Genomic DNA, 20,525 nt, shown 5'->3' on the forward strand with positions numbered 1-20,525 from the left:
TCTTGCCTTGCACTTTATTCACAAATTTATCAGGCTGCATCAGTTCATCCTTAATATTTTGTGTATCTTCATGAGGGTTCCTGTCAGTAATAAGCTGTTTATGAATTGGTTTTGGAAGATGATTATTACTTTTGGAGCACTTTACAACTCTGTTGTTCATTTTATTCCAATGTATAAGTGGTGTCCTATCTGTATCAGATCTGGTAGATGGTTTTGCTAATTCTTTAGCATGAGACAGTTTAGTTGGAGCATTATACTATGTACAATCATTGCATATCCATTTCAGGGCAAAGTTTTCGTCATTATTTACTGAGGGAATGACTTTTCCACAGCCAAAATGAAGTCTCCTTCTGCAATGCCTACACCTAATTCTGGATTTTACAGTTTTACAGTATTTGTCACAAAATCAGCTCCCAAAGCAATATTTTGAGGCAATGCACTGTCCACTTTCTTTGTTTGTACACTTTGTTTGTTACACACAGCATACAGCTACACTTCACTATCTCTTGTTGCTTATGTAACACTTCATATTTATGTTTTAGGTAGATGAACTCATTCATTAGCACAGTAACAGTCTTGTTAATGCAATCTTTGTTTGTTTGTTTTTGGTGTAACTTGTCATTACATTTGGAACATACCAAAATTTTCTGCTTGGGGTCAGCACTCACATTGTTACTTTGGTCTATTATCTTGAATTTGAAACACGTAGGACCCCTTGTTGCAGATTTTTTAGGTGAACAAAAGTTATCTTCCATTTTTTTGTGTGTGATGCTGACTTGGGTTCTGAAATCACCCATGAGTGTTCCTGTTTTCACCTTCAATGCACCATAAAAAAAATGTTATACACACATTGTCATGGTAATTGATAAACTTTTTGCAAATATGATACCTTTTCTGTGCACTTCTTATTATATTTATTGAGCTCACAAACTTGCCATTTGCAAATAGTGCCTTCTTGAATTAATGGATTGAAATGCTAGTGTAGACACACACAACACATAATCCACCAACTGATAATCCTTGAAATAGGACCTCTATAGTCAGGTGTCAAGTTACTAAGAATTTTGCCAAAAATCCTACATGGTAGTGTATCTGACACTAGTTTGCCAAAGAAGTTCAAAGACTATTCGATGGAAAGGAGTCTTACATTGATACAGAGTGCTTAAATTTGTATGTTGTTCCTTGTAATCAGTCATGCTATAGAGTTTACTCAAAATGGGTGCTCCTGCCAAAATAAGTGATACTGAATGTTTTCTGTTTTTGATGTGTCTTGTATTACTCATGTGTTTACTTTACACAATATATTGCTACAATATCAATTAAAATTCAGTTAACATCAATGACCTCAATAGTTCTTGTAAAATATTGCTGTAGTTTCCTGCTCTTGGCTTCGTTGATGTGTTCAGGGACATTTGCCAGATGTATACTGCGGGACTTCAGAGTGGATCTCAAAATGATCTTTAGGAGTCTTAAACAGCCATGTACACTATATTGCTATGAATGTAGAATTTTGGCTTTAGTGAAGTTACTACCATTGCGGTTGATCTCTGCTCCTGAGATAAAACAAATATATCAGCTTTTTACTCATATTTTATAAATGAGTACCCAGCATAGTGCCATATCAACCAGCATTTGTGATGGACAGTTGATATCACATAAGGTGCACCAGCTGAAAATGATTTCATTAACAGTGAGATCAGAGAGGGAACTTAAAACTTTATTTGTACAGATTGTTTCCTAGCAAATGTCATTGTCATTCTGTGTAATGGGTATTTCTTTGTCACCTGCAATCTCTTATTAACAGGGAGAATTTTTCAGTTTTGTCTTTTCAGTCAATTATTTTAGAATGCACCTTATGCCTTGGACTTAGAGCATGGGAAGGAAAGAATGGTATGGATACTTTTGATTATGTTTTGGTGATCTGTTACACAAGTGTCATGTGATCCAGTTCACATATTCAAGTTAGATCAACTACGTAATACAGTCTTGTGGATGTCAAGTATCATTTTGTTTCTTCTAGAATCACATTATATCCTAAATTTGTGTAGAGCCACTGAAGTATGTTATATCGCTCTGAGAATATTAGTTCCCACCTTCACAGTGGTCAGATTGACTATTTCTGTAAACTGAAAGCTTTGAAACAGCTATGTGGCTTTAAAATATTGTTTCAGCAATACACAATATTACAGATTATCTATACAATTCAAGTAAACCAAAATATACCAAATGAAGTTAACTCTATCCTGTGATTTTTCTTGTTTAATTATTCCTATTATAGGAATAACAAATTTTTTATTTTACTATATCAGCTGAATAATATTTATTGTATTGCTTTATATATAATTCTGAAAGGAATTGAAAATTATGTATAATTTTTCATAAAAACCAATATTTATATATACAGTGGTCCCTGCAAATTACTTGTCTTATGTCATATGTTTAAGTCAGCTGTGTACAAAGGTTTAGATTGGTTGATGTTTGTAATTTAAATGACCAATGCTTGAGGTCTAGAATACATGATAACTGATTGCACCTGAGGTGTAAGCTGTGTAACAATATAATTTGTGATTGTTGTATGAGGCCTATAGTTGTACTATGACATAGTTGTAAATTTTTTTCTATTTGTGTAGTTTATGCCCTTTCATACAGATTAAACATACGGTTTTTACAGGCTTACATGCCTAAGTGTTATAGTACAAATATATGATAACATAACATATCATTTTTGTAGTCTGGTACTGATATGTGTCGTCCTACATATGTATCAATGTTTTAATTTTGGGGAACAAAATTAATTTTGACATTTATGATATCTGATGTAAAAATTTGTCCATATATTGAGGTTTAAGCACTTGATGTTTGTAATTTCGCTGACTAGTTCTCAAGGTTTAGGTACAAAATAACTGACTAGTGTTTGTGTTTTAAGTCATATGATATCGCAACTTCAGTTTGTTGTTGTTGGTAAACATTACCTTTCTCTAGTGACCACCATACATAGGCTCATGTGTTGTCCAATATCAACCTGGCAGTATTGTAAAGTTATGAAAGTTTTCAATCTAACATTTGTAGAGAATTTTAATATATTCTTAAGCTTAACTGAATAGGTTTCTGACCTTTTACATTTGGTCTATGATTCCCCAAATGAATAACAAGCATATAATTGTAATATTGTTAATCCTGACAGGAGCTTAGCTGTTCTTTATTAGTGAAAATAGTACCCAAACTGTAGTTCAATGGTGGTTGAAGTTTATGTCATGAGTAACTCAGTTTCAGTTTCAGTTTATTGAGCACCCATTTTATCATGTACAATGATATTAAGTAATATAGTATCTGTAATTTAAATGGTTCCTGCCTATGAGTTATGTTCATACTACAATAAAATCTTGGATGGTTGTTTTGTGTAGTTAATGCTCTTACATTTCAAGTAAACATTTTGTTCTGATATTTTCATACAGGTATTTCCCATTCTACAAATAAATCAAAGTTTACAAAATAGAAAAAAATGTGTTCTTGACATTGTTCATGGTTACAATGAGATAGTGTAGTAACATAATACCAGTGTTATACAAGATTACAGTTTCTGACTATGACAACACATACAATGGTTCCTGCATATCACTTATCCTACATTGCATCGGACCCATCTGTATACGAGGGCAGTTGAATAAGTAATGCAACACATTTTTTTTCTCGGCCAATTTTGGCTGAAAAAACCAGAAATTTCTTGTGGAATATTTTCAAACATTCCCACTTTGTCTCGTACAGTTTCATTGACTTCCGACAGGTGGCAGCGCTGTACGGAGCTGTTAAAATGGCGTCTGTAACGGATGTGCGTTGCAAACAACGGGCAGTGATCGAGTTTCTTTTGGCGGAAAACCAGGGCATCTCAGATATTCATAGGCGCTTGCAGAATGTCTACGGTGATCTGGCAGTGGACAAAAGCACGGTGAGTCGTTGGGCAAAGCATGTGTCATCATCGCCGCAAGGTCAAGCAAGACTGTCTGATCTCCCGCGTGCGGGCCGGCCGTGCATAGCTGTGACTCCTGCAATGGCGGAGCGTGCGAACACACTCGTTCGAGATGATCGACGGATCACCATCAAACAACTCAGTGCTCAACTTGACATCTCCGTTGGTAGTGCTGTCACAATTGTTCACCAGTTGGGATATTCAAAGGTTTGTTCCCGCTGGGTCCCTCGTTGTCTAACCGAACACCATAAAGAGCAAAGGAGAACCATCTGTGCGGAATTGCTTGCTCGTCATGTGGCTGAGGGTGACAATTTCTTGTCAAAGATTGTTACAGGCGATGAAACATGGGTTCATCACTTCGAACCTGAAACAAAACGGCAATCAATGGAGTGGCGCCACACCCACTCCCCTACCAAGAAAAAGTATAAAGCCATACCCTCAGCCGGTAAAGTCATGGTTACAGTCTTCTGGGACGCTGAAGGGGTTATTCTGTTCGATGTCCTTCCCCATGGTCAAACGATCAACTGTGAAGTGTATTGTGCTACTCTTCAGAAATTGAAGAAACGACTTCAGCGTGTTCGTAGGCACAAAAATCTGAACGAACTTCTCCTTCTTCATGACAACGCAAGACCTCACACAAGTCTTCGCACCTGAGAGGAGCTCACAAAACTTCAGTGGACTGTTCTTCCTCATGCACCCTACAGCCCCGATCTCGCACCGTCGGATTTCCATATGTTTGGCCCAATGAAGGATGCAATCCGTGGGAGGCACTACGCAGATGATGAAGAAGTTATTGATGCAGTATGACGTTGGCTCCGACATCGACCAGTGGAATGGTACCGTGCAGGCATACAGGCCCTCATTTCAAGGTGGCGTAAGGCCGTAGCATTGAATGGAGATTACGTTGAAAAATAGTGTTGTGTAGCTAAAAGATTGGGGAATAACCTGGTGTATTTCAATGCTGAATAAAACAACCCCTGTTTCAGAAAAAAAATGTGTTGCATTACTTATTGAACTGCCCACCACTTTTTGAGTGATGATTTCATCATGTTTCCATGAATAATGTGTGTCTCCACACTGATGACAACACTGCCACATTGTAATATGATGTTCTTCTAAGATATGACTATACTGTTTCCACCACTCTAATTACTGACAGTGTATATAACTTATATCAGATATGATATGATGAGTTTTGCATTATTTTCTTTGAATATATGCACACCTCTGTTTATCTGAGATCAGTCCTTGAGCTCTTTTTTTCATACTTCTTTTGTGAGTTAATGCCACACACTATGACTCTAAACCAGCATAAAATTCTTCGTGCTGGTGCTCTAAACCAGCATAAAATTCTTCATGCTGGTTTAGAGTCAAGGTGTGTGACATATGGTTCTACAAACATCTTGTAACTTTGGGGAGTTTCAGTTCATGTAAAGGAAAGATGAAGCTTATCCATCTGATTTGCTGATTTTGTAAGTACTTTCACATAATTACTTGATCTATTTGTTAACCTATGTACTTGACCTTATGTGTATAGCATGTGTTTCATTTTGGTTATGATGGTCACTATGACTGAAACCAGTAAAGTAAAAGAATAATTCATACTGATGATGTATAAAATGTAGTTCTGCTTTGCCACTGAGTATGCTTTGTCATCTTAGTGACAGTATAAATAGTTATTGTGCCAGGTACACTGATATCTGATAAAATATTTTGTATGTATATTTTACTTCACCCCCCCCCCCCCCCCTCTTCCTTCCCCTTCAACCCCTCTGCCAGAAGAAGAAGTGTCTTCCTGCTGCCTCTTGGTGAATGGATATTTCAACTATCCAATTATATTACATTTTCAAAAATTGTTTATTTTTGTTAAAATGTATTGATTGTGGTACCTGTTAATAATATGTGAACACATTTGCATAACTATTGTTGCACTTGTCGTATTTTAAAGGAAGATGCCCTGGTCACTAATGCTAGAAAGGATATTCAGTGGCAAATAGGAACACCATTAAAAGCAGAATTTCGTACTCATTCCACAAAAAGATGTAATAAAGTTAAATACCCTTTATATCAACAACTGCTAACATGGAATTCTCCATTAAATACACGAAAAAATTGATCAGGAGAAAAACAAAGTAGAATATGAACAATATACTTAAAATACGTTTAAATAAAGCTGTCCACAAACAGATTTGTAAGCAGGAACAAATAACCATAAATCTACAGAACACTAAGTGAGAAACCCAATTTCTGTTTTATATGAAATAGAAACAAATATGGAAGCATTTACTCTATGCAATATTACGAATGTGAGCGAGAAGAAAGTAGAATATGAAAAAAATATTTACAGTGGAATCTAAAGAGTGCAGTATACAGAAGAAGTTGTATTCTAGAGCATGCTGGGTTAAAACCAAGTTCTGTGTACTATGAAACAAAATCAAATAGGGATGACTTAAAATCATCTGACAACAAAATGAGATGAAGTAGGATTGATAAACTTGCAGCTTTTTGAGTTGTAAATATTTGTTATGTATTATTGTTTTTCTGACATATTCTACATCCTGGAGGACCTCCTCACCACAGATCGATTGGAATGAAAGTAAATCTAATCTAAGCAGCACTCCAAGTGGCCTAGCAGTGAACCAAGATCATGTTATTGGAAGTCCTTATAAGAGTTTTGCCAACTGGAATATAGCAGCTCTTGCTAATTTAAACCTTCACAAATCAAATAACTCACTAAACCAAAATAGCTGTCCAGTACCTTGAAAAAACCTTGGTAAATAAAGCAAATCATATGGTATGTGGCTTAGTACACTCAATAAAACAAAGAGATCGACTGTCAGACTGCCTGCAAGCACTTTAAATTTCAAATTAATAGCCATCTAACATTTCTTTGCAAAATAAAATTAAAATTTTCTGAAGTATCAGTACTTCAATTGAAATTTTAAAAACAACAAAATTTTATAAAACCGTGCAAAAACACTTTATTATGACTTCTAGTTATTGCTTTGTAGAGAAATACAAATGTTATTGAAATTATAGTAAAATATTTTAACTTTATTTTGGAGGGAGACCCTTATTCAATTGTTTCTTGTTTCCTCTGTGAGGAGTCAAAATTTCATTAAACTGAACTCTTGCCCCAGCTCAACTCAGTGTACAATTATAATAGGTGGAGCTAATGATGTCTACAGGAATGAACTTTACAAATCCACTAACAATTTGAAAGAAATTTTGAGCTTTGCTAGAACACCTGTAATTGTCGTTGGTATTCCCCATAGACACGATCTTATGACTACTTCTATTGTAAATAAAGAAATTATTAAGGCTAACAGACAGTTCAAGAAGATATGCAAAGCATTTCAGAACTCACATTTCATTAGTGTAGATTCACTGGAGAGAGAACATTATACCCAACATGGCCTGCATTTAAACAACAGGGGAAAGATTGTATTAGGACAAAAAATCCGAGACTTCCTTTGTTCACTAGGCAGATGCAAGAAAAGTGAGCACATTATTCTTCCACCTCCAGTAACCCAGTCTACAGCATCGTGTGTAGCCCAACAATCACCATCTTCAACAGAAGCAGATCAGCCTACACTGCTGGCAGCTTCAACAACAGTACCTACTAAGGAAAGTGAGCCCACTATTCTTCTGCCTCCAGTAGCCCAGTCCACAGCATCTTCTCCAGTACTACTATCACCATCTTCAGTAGAAGCAGATCAACTTACATCACTAACAGGTTCAACAACAGTACCAACTACCCAAGCAGAAGCATTGAAAACCACCCGCCCCTTAAGCAAAAGAAGAGTGTCACCACCAGGCCATCTCAAAGATTTTTTATTGGAGGCAGGCACCAATCAGCCAATGCGGTGAGCACTGCAACAGATGCCAAGCATAAAAAATTAGTAGTTTTGTATCAAAATGTACAGGGTATAATTAGTAAGATTCCAGAATTAGAAGTACTATTGCTTGATGAACTAAAGGATGTTTCAGTTTTATGTGTATGTGAACATTGGTTAAAAGAAAATCAAGCTTTTGCTGCCAGAATAACAGGATATGAAATGGTTAGTAGCTTCAGTAGAGAAACTTTTAAAGGGGGAGGAACATGCATTTATGTCAGACAAGGAATTGAATATAAAGAAATCAAGTTTAGTAAGATAAAAAAACATTCAAAAAGTATTTGAATATTGCGTTTGCAAACTAACAGACCTTAAAATAATTATTGTGTGTGTATACTGTTCCCCATCAGGTAATTTTATGGAATTTTTGGACAGTGTTGAAAGTCTTTTTAGTGAGTTAAGACATTCTACAGAAAGCATTATTGTACTTGGAGATTTCAATGTCAACTTCAAAATCAACTGTTTAAATGTTACAAAATTGACCAATGTCTTTTGTTCGCAGAATTTAGCACCAACTATCTTTGAATACACTAGACATGGAAAGAACTCTGAAACAATAATAGACCAAATATTTCTTGACTTACATAAACTAGACAATGTTGTAGAAGTGATTGACACTGGATTCTCTGATCATAAAGCACTAAAACTTAGTATAAATAATGTACTCTGTAAAAACTCTAGGCCAAGTGAGAAACACATCCACAGGAGATGTATTAATGAGGACAACAATAGGATTTTTAATTCCTTGTTAAAAAATACAAGTTGGGATCTAGATAAACATGATAGTATAGACATTAATTTTCAGTCATTTCTAGCTGATTACAAACATAACTTTGAAATTGCTTTTCCCCTTAAGAAAATGAAAGTAAAAGGCAAAATTAACACATCGATAACACAGGGCATAAGAAAATCTGGAGAGCAACTCAGAATGTTAAGTAAATCAGCAAGGCAAAATCCTGCTTTGAAACAACGTGTTAAGTGTTATAGGAAATTATACAAGAAAGTAATCACTGCAGCAAAAAAGTTAAATAATGATTCATATATCAGTAGAAATAATGGCAACAAAAAAATGAAATCAGTTTGGAAAGTGATCAATAGTAACTTAGGAAGAAGCAAAGTAAGAAACAACATTGTTATTAAAACTGAGGACAAAACTATAAATGATCCATTACAAATTGCCAATATATTCAACTGTCATTTTACAAGTGTAGTTCAAAACCTCATACAAACCCAAAGTAGTACAGACATCAGTCATAACATCACTTTGAATTCCGAAACTATGTTTTTGTATCCTGTAACAGTACATGAGGTAGAGAATGCCATCAGCAAACTAAAAAATAAATTATCCTGTGGCACCGATGGCATTCCAGACAAAATCATTAAACACAGCAGATATATTTCTCCTCTTCTTGTAGATATAATTAATGCATCTTTCAGTACTGGCACTTTCCCTAGAAAGCTGAAACAATCAGTTATAAAACCATTATACAAAAATGGGGATCATTATGATGTAAAAAACTACAGGCCTTTATCAATGTTATCTTGTTTTTCAAAAATTATAGAAAGAGTAATGTATGGAAGACTCTCTACTTTCCTAAAAAAAAGTGGAATATTGGTCGATGAACAAAATGGCTTTCGAAAGAATAGATCAACTGAAACAGCTATATACAACTTTCTAAAACTTGTCCTAAATTCCATTGATAATAATGAAGTAAATTGTGGGGTCTTTTTAGATTTATCAAAGGCTTTTGACGTTATTGATCATAAACTACTGCTCGAAAAACTTAGTTGCTATGGACTCCGTGGTACTGCTCATGCATGGTTTAAGTCATATTTATCTGGAAGATCCCAGAAAGTAGAAATAGTTCATGATGGAAAGTCATACTTTTCTGGTTATAAGGAAGTTAGTTATGGGGTGCCCCAAGGATCGGTGTTGGGACCCCTGTTGTTCTTGATCTTTATAAATGACTTGCCAAACTATTTAACACAAGCTGATTGTGTACTTTTTGCTGATGATACAAGTCTCTTTTTATTAAAGCTCAGAATGAGACTGACCTTAACAGCAAAATTGAAACAACAGCAGTTGAAGCAAGTAAATGGTTCAGGGACAACAGTTTATTTGTGAATGAGGGGAAAACATTATGGATGAATTACAGACATGTTTCAAATAATATGAAGCCCAATATAAATGTGAAGCTAGGCCAACAGAATATGCTACAAACGCTGAATACAAAATTCTTAGGGATTTGGTTAGATGAGCATCTAAAATGGGACAAGCATATAGATGTGCTCAATAAAAAGTTAAGTAAATGTTGCTAAGTATTTAGAATGCTCAAAAATTGCTGCAGTGATCAAACAGTATTGTTTACATATTATGCATTTATGCATAGTCTTTTGCGATATGGTGTCATATTTTGGGGCAATTCAAGTCAGGCAAAACGCTCCTTTATTATTCAAAAACGAGCGATAAGAATCATAAAAGGAGCTGCACCTAGAGATCCATGTAGGGAAATTTTCAAGGAATATAAAATCATGACTCTTCCATCCATTTACATCTATGAAAGTATATGCTTTCTGAAGTCTCACCCCCAGTTTTCTTCTTTAAACAGTGAGTTCCATGACTATACAACAAGACAGAGTAATGAATTTCACAGAGAAGTGCATAAGAAAGCCCAATACAACAAGAGTGCAATATACCACCCAAAAATTCTCTATAGTGCTCTTCCCTTAAAAATAAAAAGGATTCAGCAGCTGAGCAGTTTTAAAAGTGAACTCAAAAGAATGTTAATCAGTAATAGTTTTTACAGTGTTAGTGAATATATGAATTCTTCAGAAAGATAGCGTGCCTTCACCTATCTTATAAGTTACTCATATACAAACTTGTGTCGTGGGGTAGACTCTTTTATGTACACACAAAAACTAATTAATCTGTCAATATAGAGTGTTATAATCATTATTTCTTGTTGCTGTCCATTATACACAGAATATATGTAACCTATTTGTGTCCTATATTGTTACAAATTTATATAATGTAAGCTATAATTGTTTTGCCCATATATTTAATTCAGATTATTCACTGATAGTTTTTACATAATATGTTGTTATTCATATTTTTTCTGTATGTAACATATGACAAATCCCATATCATTGTACATGATAAAACGGGTGCTCAATAAACAGAAACTGAAACTGGAACATTTTCTGAGGTCCCTTGTGCTTTGAACTGTTGAAAGTTGAGTGTGCTTGTACGTATGCACTGCATATCGTCATCATCAAGCAAGATGTCTGAAGCACCATAAACTTACAATGTGTTTGAAGAGTAAGGTTTGAAAACACTGTGTACTACTGTTCTCAACTTATGATAGTGAAAAATGGACTTTTAAATTGAAAACCACTTACAAATTGTGGGTCATTTTGTGAGTAGTGGAGAGATGCATGATGGGAACCATTAGTGCAAAATTGGAAACAAACAAGTGCAACCAGGAAACAGACTGGACTGGAAGATGCTATTATAACAGAAATGGAAAAGAAATGCAGATGGTTGGTATATATAGCCAGGTGAATGGATGGTAAATGGATCATTGAAGATCTTTGCTGGATTTAAAAAGACAAGAAAAGATAGATGACAGCCTAATGGACAGTAGGAAATGTGTATGAATAATATTGATGTGTATGGCTGAAGTCTGTAAAGTCTGTAAAGTAATGAAAAATCCATCAGTAGTGGATGGCAAATGGCTGATGATATATCTTTTCTGGGCATTCAAGTGTCCTTCACTTTCATACAAAACATCCAGCTTCCCAAAAATGTGTAGTTACTCTTTAAAGAACGGTAAAACAAAAATTAGGCTACAAAGTTTTCTCAGAAAGTAGTGTAATGCTATGTCTTAATGGCCATTATTTTTCCACGTTGCTGTAGTGCTTTCTTCTGAAGTCTGATGGCACATTATGTTCAAAGAGTCATAGGAAGTGGAGGAATTATCTCCAACACTATTGGAATGCAGGCCATTTTGTCATGGGGAATTGTTTTCAACATGTAGATAACTGTTTTATATTACACTGATTTTTGATGTTGAGCAGTACCTCTGTATAGTATCACCAAGATATATGCCAGTTATTATGTATTCACCCCTATTTTCCAGTGTACTTGGTCATATTATTACAAGTGGTATGTTTTCATTTCTACCTTCCAATTAAAAGAGTTCTGGCTAAATTTCCTTCATAATCTAAAAACTATTGATCATGTAGCTGTTGTGTGAAGTTGGTTGTAAGTTTCATGTTCTTATTTTTGCTTCTTTGGTTCACAGCACTCATTTCCCGAGTTTTATGTTTACTTAACCCCTCTTATTTGAGGCCACAAGAGTGGAACATGTGTATTTTGATTTTCACATTTGGTTTCTCTCAATTGCCAATGACACTAAGGCCACTATATAGACTAAGATTGAACAAAAACTCCAATTTTAATATTCTCACAGGGCTTTAACAACATATCTTCTAAGTACTTGAATTCAGACACGACAAGTTATGTCTTAATGTAATTTTAAGGGTTTGCCACCACTAGACCAAGAAATCTGCCATTCACTACAGTCTCCCAATTAAATATGATGTTGGAAAAATGATAGTTCTTTCAACAAGATGGTGACTGATTCATAATAAAGTTTTGTTTATTTTTGATGCAATCACTTTCGTAGAAAGTTGTAACAAGTTTTGACCCAAGATGGCCTTCTTCAAATGGTACAATAGGAAAAATAAAAAGCTTATATGAAGACCTTACAACAAGTTAAAATATTTTTCCTATGTTTACTTCTAAGTAAAATGCAGATTTAATATTATGACAATCTATTGAGGTAGCCACTGAGTCCTGCATGTATGGTCTAGCTACCCAAAGTACAAAATGCAGCACCATCAGCCACTGAAAATGTATAGCAAGGATTGCTCCATTGTTCTTTTTATTGTAAAGATCTTACTCTGTTTTAAATGTAATTTTAATGCTGTGAGGCCCATGTTTTGTTTTACTATATTATGCATAACTGATTGAAATATTATTGTACATTTATCATATTTTATAGTTTTCATAAGCGAATATTGTCTTACTAGAGGACAAACAATGGAAAATCCAGGATGAACTGTAACAATATTATGAAAACGAAAGTTGCAGCTCACCATATAGCGGAGATGCTGAGTTGCAGATAGGCGCAATAAAAAGGCTGTCACAAATCAAGCTTTTGGCCATTAAGGGCTTCATCAACAATAGACATAAACAAACACACACACACACACACAAACCACACTCCACTTCATTTGTGACAATCTTTTTGTTGTGCCTATCTGCGACTCAGGATCTCCACTATATGGTGAGTAGCAACTTTCCTTTTCACAATATTCTTACTAGAAGACACATGCATCTAGCATAAGAAGTGGGAAACAAAAGCACACTTAGCTGTACATATATAAATCTCCAATTTTTGTATTATATTTAGTTTGACAACACATAAACAATTAGACACAAAATAGCAACCATGGGTATCATCTGCTTGTACTGAAATAGCACTTTATTTAACTCACAAATAGATCTAGTGAAAATATTTTCACTTGTTTTAAGGCATTTAGGGCTTTTTATTCTACCTATTATAGCATCTGAAGATGGTCAGTTATGATTGTGTCATAAAAAGTGATTGCTTCAGAATGAAACTAAACTTTATTAAATCTGGTTTCTTCCATGGCATGATTCAGGCCTACCCTCTACATCACAGCCAAACTATGCCAAATGGTAGAAGATGATAGGGCAGTTGGTCAACTTCCCTTGGGCCTTTAGGATATGGATGATGAGTAAAAGAAAAGAAAAAGATTTCCCTTTGTAGTACAATGACAAAATCTCCACAACAGAAACTCCTCAAAAAAATTATGCATCACCCCCATGACTAAATCAGTCTGTGTTTTTATGATCAGGAAGCTCTTTCTGAGTACTCTTAGGACCACAGTAATACCCTACTTTCAGTCACCTGTGTGATGGAGACAAGCCTGCATTCTCAGTTCAGTTCATGAGCATGTTTTCTCTCTAATCATGAATGGGATATTACAGCTTGTGTAAACAATTTGGAGTTTCAAAATGGCTCAAAGGGCAATATCAAGCTGAGACCATGTGCTCATTGTTACAATACAGCACTGAGGGTTTGCAGCAAGGGTAACTGTCCACCTAATTGAAATACACCACATTAAAGATTTGCTTTGGAGTCAGTGTGTGCAGTCAACAACAATCAGCTAAAACATACTTCTATTATGGCAGATGGGTACCTTGAGGAGAATGCAAGAGAACTGTGCACTGCCGTATGGTATGTGATAGTCTTCACATTATCATTTTGGTTTCTAGGCATCCATTATAAACAACAATACAAAAGGAGTTGGCCTGTGGAGAACCTGAAATTGAACCAGCTTGCATGGTTTCAGGTTCTCTCCACCAATGAGTGCATCTCCACAGGTTCAGCGGAAGGTAGGTCAGTTGTGAATGGATGCTGGGCATTTCTCATTCCTATATGTTTGTGCAGTGAGAGACAGTGTCTGCTAACCTATGCAAGGCTTACAGTCAACATTATGGTGATCAGCTCGTCTTTCAAGATTTAAAAGTGTCAGGGTGGATGGAGTGGACAAGTGGTTCTCTCCTGGAGCTGGATGGAGATGTACATGATGAATGCAGCCAAATGTTATTAAAGTTCCTTATTGTTAATCATAACCAGTCTTATTAAGGTGTACCTGCAGCAAGCAGATGACAGGTGATGGTCGTTGAACCTGAGATACTGGTGGGCCAGTATGGAGTCACCATTGCAAGTAGATCTCAAAGAGGCAGCCAACAACAAGCAGCCTTGCTACCATCACATTCTATCAGCTGGTATTGCTAAGTCAGGATAGTGTGATAGTTTCCTGGCTTCAGGAGGCCACTGTGACCCAGCTGGTGGTGACCCTAGAGCAAGATGGTAATGTTGTCCAAGATGATGAAGTACAGACTGATGGCTGGTGGTGGCAGACCCCAGTGCCACAGAGCTAGATAGGCCTCAGTTCACACCTTGATCTGTGAGGCAGCAACATGATTATTGGTTCACAGCTTGGCTGTGAAGATGGTAGCTACATCAAAGAGTGTCAATGCCCCCATGGTAGAAAGTGACACATGGTGAGCATCGACACATAGCCTGGCCATACTGATGTCATGATTATCTGACATAGGGCTGTATATACTAGGCCAATGTAGGCTTGTTAATGAACTGCTGCATACTTCATCACCCAGAGAAGTGCATCAATATTGAGGACACTGCTGGTATGGTGAAATGCTGCATCAGCTAGCTGTGACTCACTCCCCAGATATGGCAATGGTCTCCTGTTGAGCCCATATCATTACATTTTCTCTCTCCCAGGAAAAGTCAAGCTACCAGATTCCTGCTTGAGAAACTAGCTGCTACAAAACCACTAATACACTTACAACTGTGTGCAATTTGCTTTCTCGCACTTGATTCCAGATTAAACACTCTTGAATGACATTCACCTTTTAGTGCTCTTTTTTCCCTTTCTGTATATAGACCGTGTCTGCTGTTTCACTCTCATGAGATATAGACTGTGCATTTTTAGATTCTGTTTTGCACTACTCTACTTAAGTTCTTTGCGACTGAGATGCTCTTTACTGCTACTGAAACTAGCATGGACCTACAGATTAATGGATGGTAATAGTGAGATCCGGGTGACTCTATGCCTGAAATGGCAGTAAACAGTACCTATTATCACTAGAATTACGCAGGCAGCAGCTATGGTAGTTCCTATGGTGATGAGGTGGTGATGATGTTTGGTAGTATTACCTCTTCAGATTGTCGAGCCAGTGTTCCATTGTCATGTGACTATATTGTGTACCCATCATCTGATCCAGGAAGGTTAGAATGGTCAGGACTACGGTGTTGCTTGGGCAGGCTAAGCTTTCTTTCTATGGATAAGATCTCGAAGGGTAAGTTTGATAACTAGATCTATGAGTAAGTAGGCTAATGTTTAGGGTTGTGGTTCTGATGATGGCAGCAGGTAATCAGAAGGTAGGTCTTGATTCCAATCATGTACTGTTAATGAACAGCCCTTGCCCTTCAGTCTCACTCACTGTGTGCCATCGAAATGACCTTGTTTGTAACAGGTGCAAATGATGAATACTGGATTTGTCACTGAGAATAGCCAGTGCAATACTACTTTTTGAAAGGATTTAGTTGTATTTGTAGTTACCTCCCTGAGCCTCTCAGTCAGAGGCTTCTCATGAAGGAACAGATTGAAGTTGCTCAGCCCAGGGACTGTATGTATCCATTTTGTGACATGAGTGGTTACTTCCCCAGTTTGGCACTGCAGTGTTCTGTGGTGGAGAGTGGGCCGTGGGACTTTTTCACATCCCCCATTCCCCATCATCTTAAATGACTAAACTGAGTAAGTGAACATGTATTATATAGAATCTTTAACCTTAAAGCTAAACGTAAAAGACTAACATACATACTTGCACTCAGTTGCACTTACTAACAACCTATTTTCTGTTACAAGTCTGTACAACTACTTCTACACAAATGACACACTTAACAAAAGAAACATCATTTTGCACTATGTAGCATTGATGTTTTCCTTTCAGATGAAATTAAACCTGCTAAGATTCCTCTAGCGTTACGATATCACAAAAAAAATTTCACCTGCAAGTTCCTTTAACCTATTACCTAAAAAATATGTCTCCTTTGCAATCACTAGTGAGCCTCCTACATAAAAGCAACACCCTCTATGATGTGGTACTTCTTAAAATGTAAACAGAACCATATGATGCATCCACAAATTTCCCTAATAACTAAAAAATTCACATAAATATTGCATGATCAGATAACTCGCAAGGCCACCTCGTACCCTTAAGGCACATGGAGTGGGTTAGATTAACTGCAGGGGTTGCCTGCTTCAGCTGTATGACCTTACCTTTCTTATCTTTTCTTCCCAATCACTCCCCTTCCCCCTACGGAAGGAGCTGCCAGCAGTTGGGGCAGCACTTCCGGGACACCAGTAAATGGGCAAGTTCATCCTACATGCATAACTGTGTTGTGGATCGAGAATTGGAATTTGATGTTAACTTGAGATATTATCTCAACTACCTGACAAGATTGTTGGTGATGAGAAACAAACTTTTAAATTTTCCCTTTTTGGGTGTATGGGTTACTTAACATTATCCACAGCCCAACATATTACTTGAGCAGTTTTGCTTTTCTATTCTGTGGACCCTCCTGCCATTCTATGACTTGTACTCATCTTTTTAAACTAGTAGCAGATACTTTTTAATCCTTTAGTGAAATATCTAACAGAGGATATATCTTCTTCCATGGATGCTTGCATAATTTGAACACATAATTTGCACATGAACAATATCATACATAGACAAGCCCATATTCTCATGTATCTTTGAGTTATAAGCTGCTACTACATACAGTAGTAGAATAACACAGTCACTGTGGTGACTATTCACATAATAACTTAACATTTTCCCCATTATCCTGTGTGCTCTCTCAGTTCTCTCATTTGCCTGTGGACATAGTGCACTAGTCCATAACTTCTTAAAGTGTAGCAGCTGACACAAATGGTTTGTTAATTCAGATATGAAATTGGTCAGTTATCAAGGTGTCTGGTATTCTGAATTTCAGTGTCAGTGCACCAACTGACAACTTCATCTCTTCAGAACTAAAATTCTACACCCATGGGTACTACCCATCGTCTGTCAATTCCCTATACGTAAGTCAAACTACATCATGCAAAACATTGTACTTGATCAAATTTTTCAACTACTGGTAAGGGGGGTCAACCAAAAACAAAGAATTAAGTGGCAGATCATATCCAATGCTCATCCAGACCATCTTCATATCATTCAATGCTATATCCTGCAAGTCGAGTCTAAGGAACATTGTTTGCAGCTTGGTATCCTGATGTCTGGGATGTGCCTTGTGACAGACCGGTTGTTTCAGCACTAAAACTGAGAGTGAACAATGTCTCATCCAGCTTCAGTATGCACTGCTGTAGATCAATTTGGATGTGATGTTTAATGAGGAAATCTAGCACAAGTATGCAAACAATGTTCCTTAGACTCGACTTGCAGGATATAGTATTGAATGATATGAAGATGTTGGTCTGGATGAGTATTCTTCTTTGTTTTTGGTTGACCCCTTGCCAGTAGTTGTAAAATTTTAAAAGGACCACGTTTTGCATGATGTACAGGGTTATTACAAATGATTGAAGCAATTTCACAGCTCTACAATAACTTTATTATTTGAGATATTTTCACAATGCTTTGCACACACATACAAAAACTCAAAAAGTTTTTTAGGCATTCACAAATGTTTGATATGTGCCCCTTTAGTGATTCGGCAGACATCAAGCCAATAATCAAGTTCCTCCCACACTTGGCGCAGCATGTCCCCATCAATGAGTTCAAAAGCATCGTTGATGCGAGCTCGCAGTTCTGGCACGTTTCTTGGTAGAGGAGGTTTAAACACTGAATCTTTCACATAACCCCACAGAAAGAAATCGCATGGGGTTAAGCCGGGAGAGTGTGGAGGCCATGACATGAATTGCTGATCATGATCTCCACCACGACCGATCCATCGGTTTTCCAATCTCCTGTTTAAGAAATGCCGAACATCATGATGGAAGTGCAGTGGAGCACTATCCTGTTGAAAGATGAAGTCAGCGCTGTCAGTCTCCAGTTGTGGCATGAGCCAATTTTCCAGCATGTCCAGATACACGTGCCCTGTAACGTTTTTTTCACAGAAGAAAAAGGGGCCGTAAACTTTAAACCACGAGATTGCACAAAACACATCAACTTTTGGTGAATTGCGAATTTACTGCACAAATGCGTGAGGATTCTCTACCACCCAGATTCGCACATTGTGTCTGTTCACTTCACCATTAAGAAAAAATGTTGCTTCATCACTGAAAACAAGTTTCGCACTGAACGCATCCTCTTCCATGAGCTGTTGCAACTGCGCCGAAAATTCAAAGCGTTTGACTTTGTCATCGGGTGTCAGGGCTTGTAGCAATTGTAAATGGTAAGGCTTCTGCTTTAGCCTTTTCCGTAAGATTTTCCAAACCGTCGGCTATGGTATGTTTAGCTCCCTGCTTGCTTTATTCGTCGACTTCCGCGGGCTACGCGTGAAACTTGCCCGCACACGTTCAACTGTTTCTTCGCTCACTGCAGGCCGACCCGTTGATTTCCCCTTACAGAGGCATCCAGAAGCTTTAAACTGCGCATACCATCGCCGAATGGAGTTAGCAGTTGGTGGATCTTTGTTGAACTTCGTCCTGAAGTGTCGTTGCACTGTTATGACTGACTGATGTGAGTGCATTTCAAGCACGACATACGCTTTCTCGGCTCCTGTCGCCATTTTGCCTCACTGCACTCTCGAGCGCTCTGGCGGCAGAAACCTGAAGTGCGGCTTCAGCCGAACAAAACTTTATGAGTTTTTCTACATATCTGTAGTGTGTCGTGACCATATGTCAATGAATGGAGCTACAGTGAATTTATGAAATCGCTTCAATCATTTGTAATAGCCCTGTAGTTTGACTTATGTATAGGGAATTGAAAGATGATGGGTAGTACCCATGGGTGTAGAATTTTAGTTCTGAAGAGATGAAGTTGTCAGTTGGTGCACTGACACTGAAATTCAGAATACCAGACACTTTGATAACAGACCAATTTTATATCTCCATGCCAATCTGGAAGTCTGTCCACCTCCCACTCAGAAACCTCACAATGCTGAATGGAGAGAGTGAACACCATCCCCACTTATATTACTTAGCACAAATGTGGTGGGCTTGAATTTATTGCACCAAATACACTCTGACTTGCTACAGATGTATGTGACAACATGTTGCTGTGTGGTCTTCAGTCCAGAGACTGGTTTGATGCAGCTCTCCGTGCTTCTCTATCCTGTGCAAGCCTCTTCATCTCCAGGTAACTACTGCAACCTAAATCCTTCTGATTCTGCTTAGTGTATTCATCTCTTGGTCTCCCTCTATGATTTTTACCCTCCACACTTCCCTCTAGTACTAAATCGGTGATCCCTTGATGCCTCAGAACATGTCCTACCAACCAGTCCCTTATTCTAGTCAAGTTGTGCCACAGATTCCTCTTCACCCCAATTCTATTCAGTACCTCCTCATTAGTTATGTGATCTACCCATCTAATCTTCAGCATTCTTCTGTAGCACCACATTTCAAAAGCTTCTATCCTCTTCTTGTCTAAACTGTTTATCATCCATGTTCCACTTTCATACATGGCTACACTCCATACAAATACTTTCAGGAAAGACTTCCTGACACTTAAATCTACACTCGATGTCAACAAATTTCTCTTCTTCAGAAACGCTGTCCTTTCCATAGCCAGTCTACATTTTATATCCTCTCTACCTTGACCATAATCAGGTATTTAAATCCCCAAATAGCAAATGTCATTTACTACTTATGTGTCTCATTTCCTAGTCTAATACCCTCAGCATCACCCAATTTAATTTGACTACATTCTACTATCCATGTTTTGCTTTTGTTGATGTTCATCTTATATCATCCATTCAGGACAGTGTCCATTCCATTCAGCTTCCTTTCCAGGTCCTTTGCTGTCTCTGGCAGAATTA

Source organism: Schistocerca serialis, chromosome 4, assembly GCF_023864345.2.
Source record: "Schistocerca serialis cubense isolate TAMUIC-IGC-003099 chromosome 4, iqSchSeri2.2, whole genome shotgun sequence".
Classification (NCBI taxonomy): Eukaryota; Metazoa; Arthropoda; class Insecta; order Orthoptera; family Acrididae; genus Schistocerca; species Schistocerca serialis.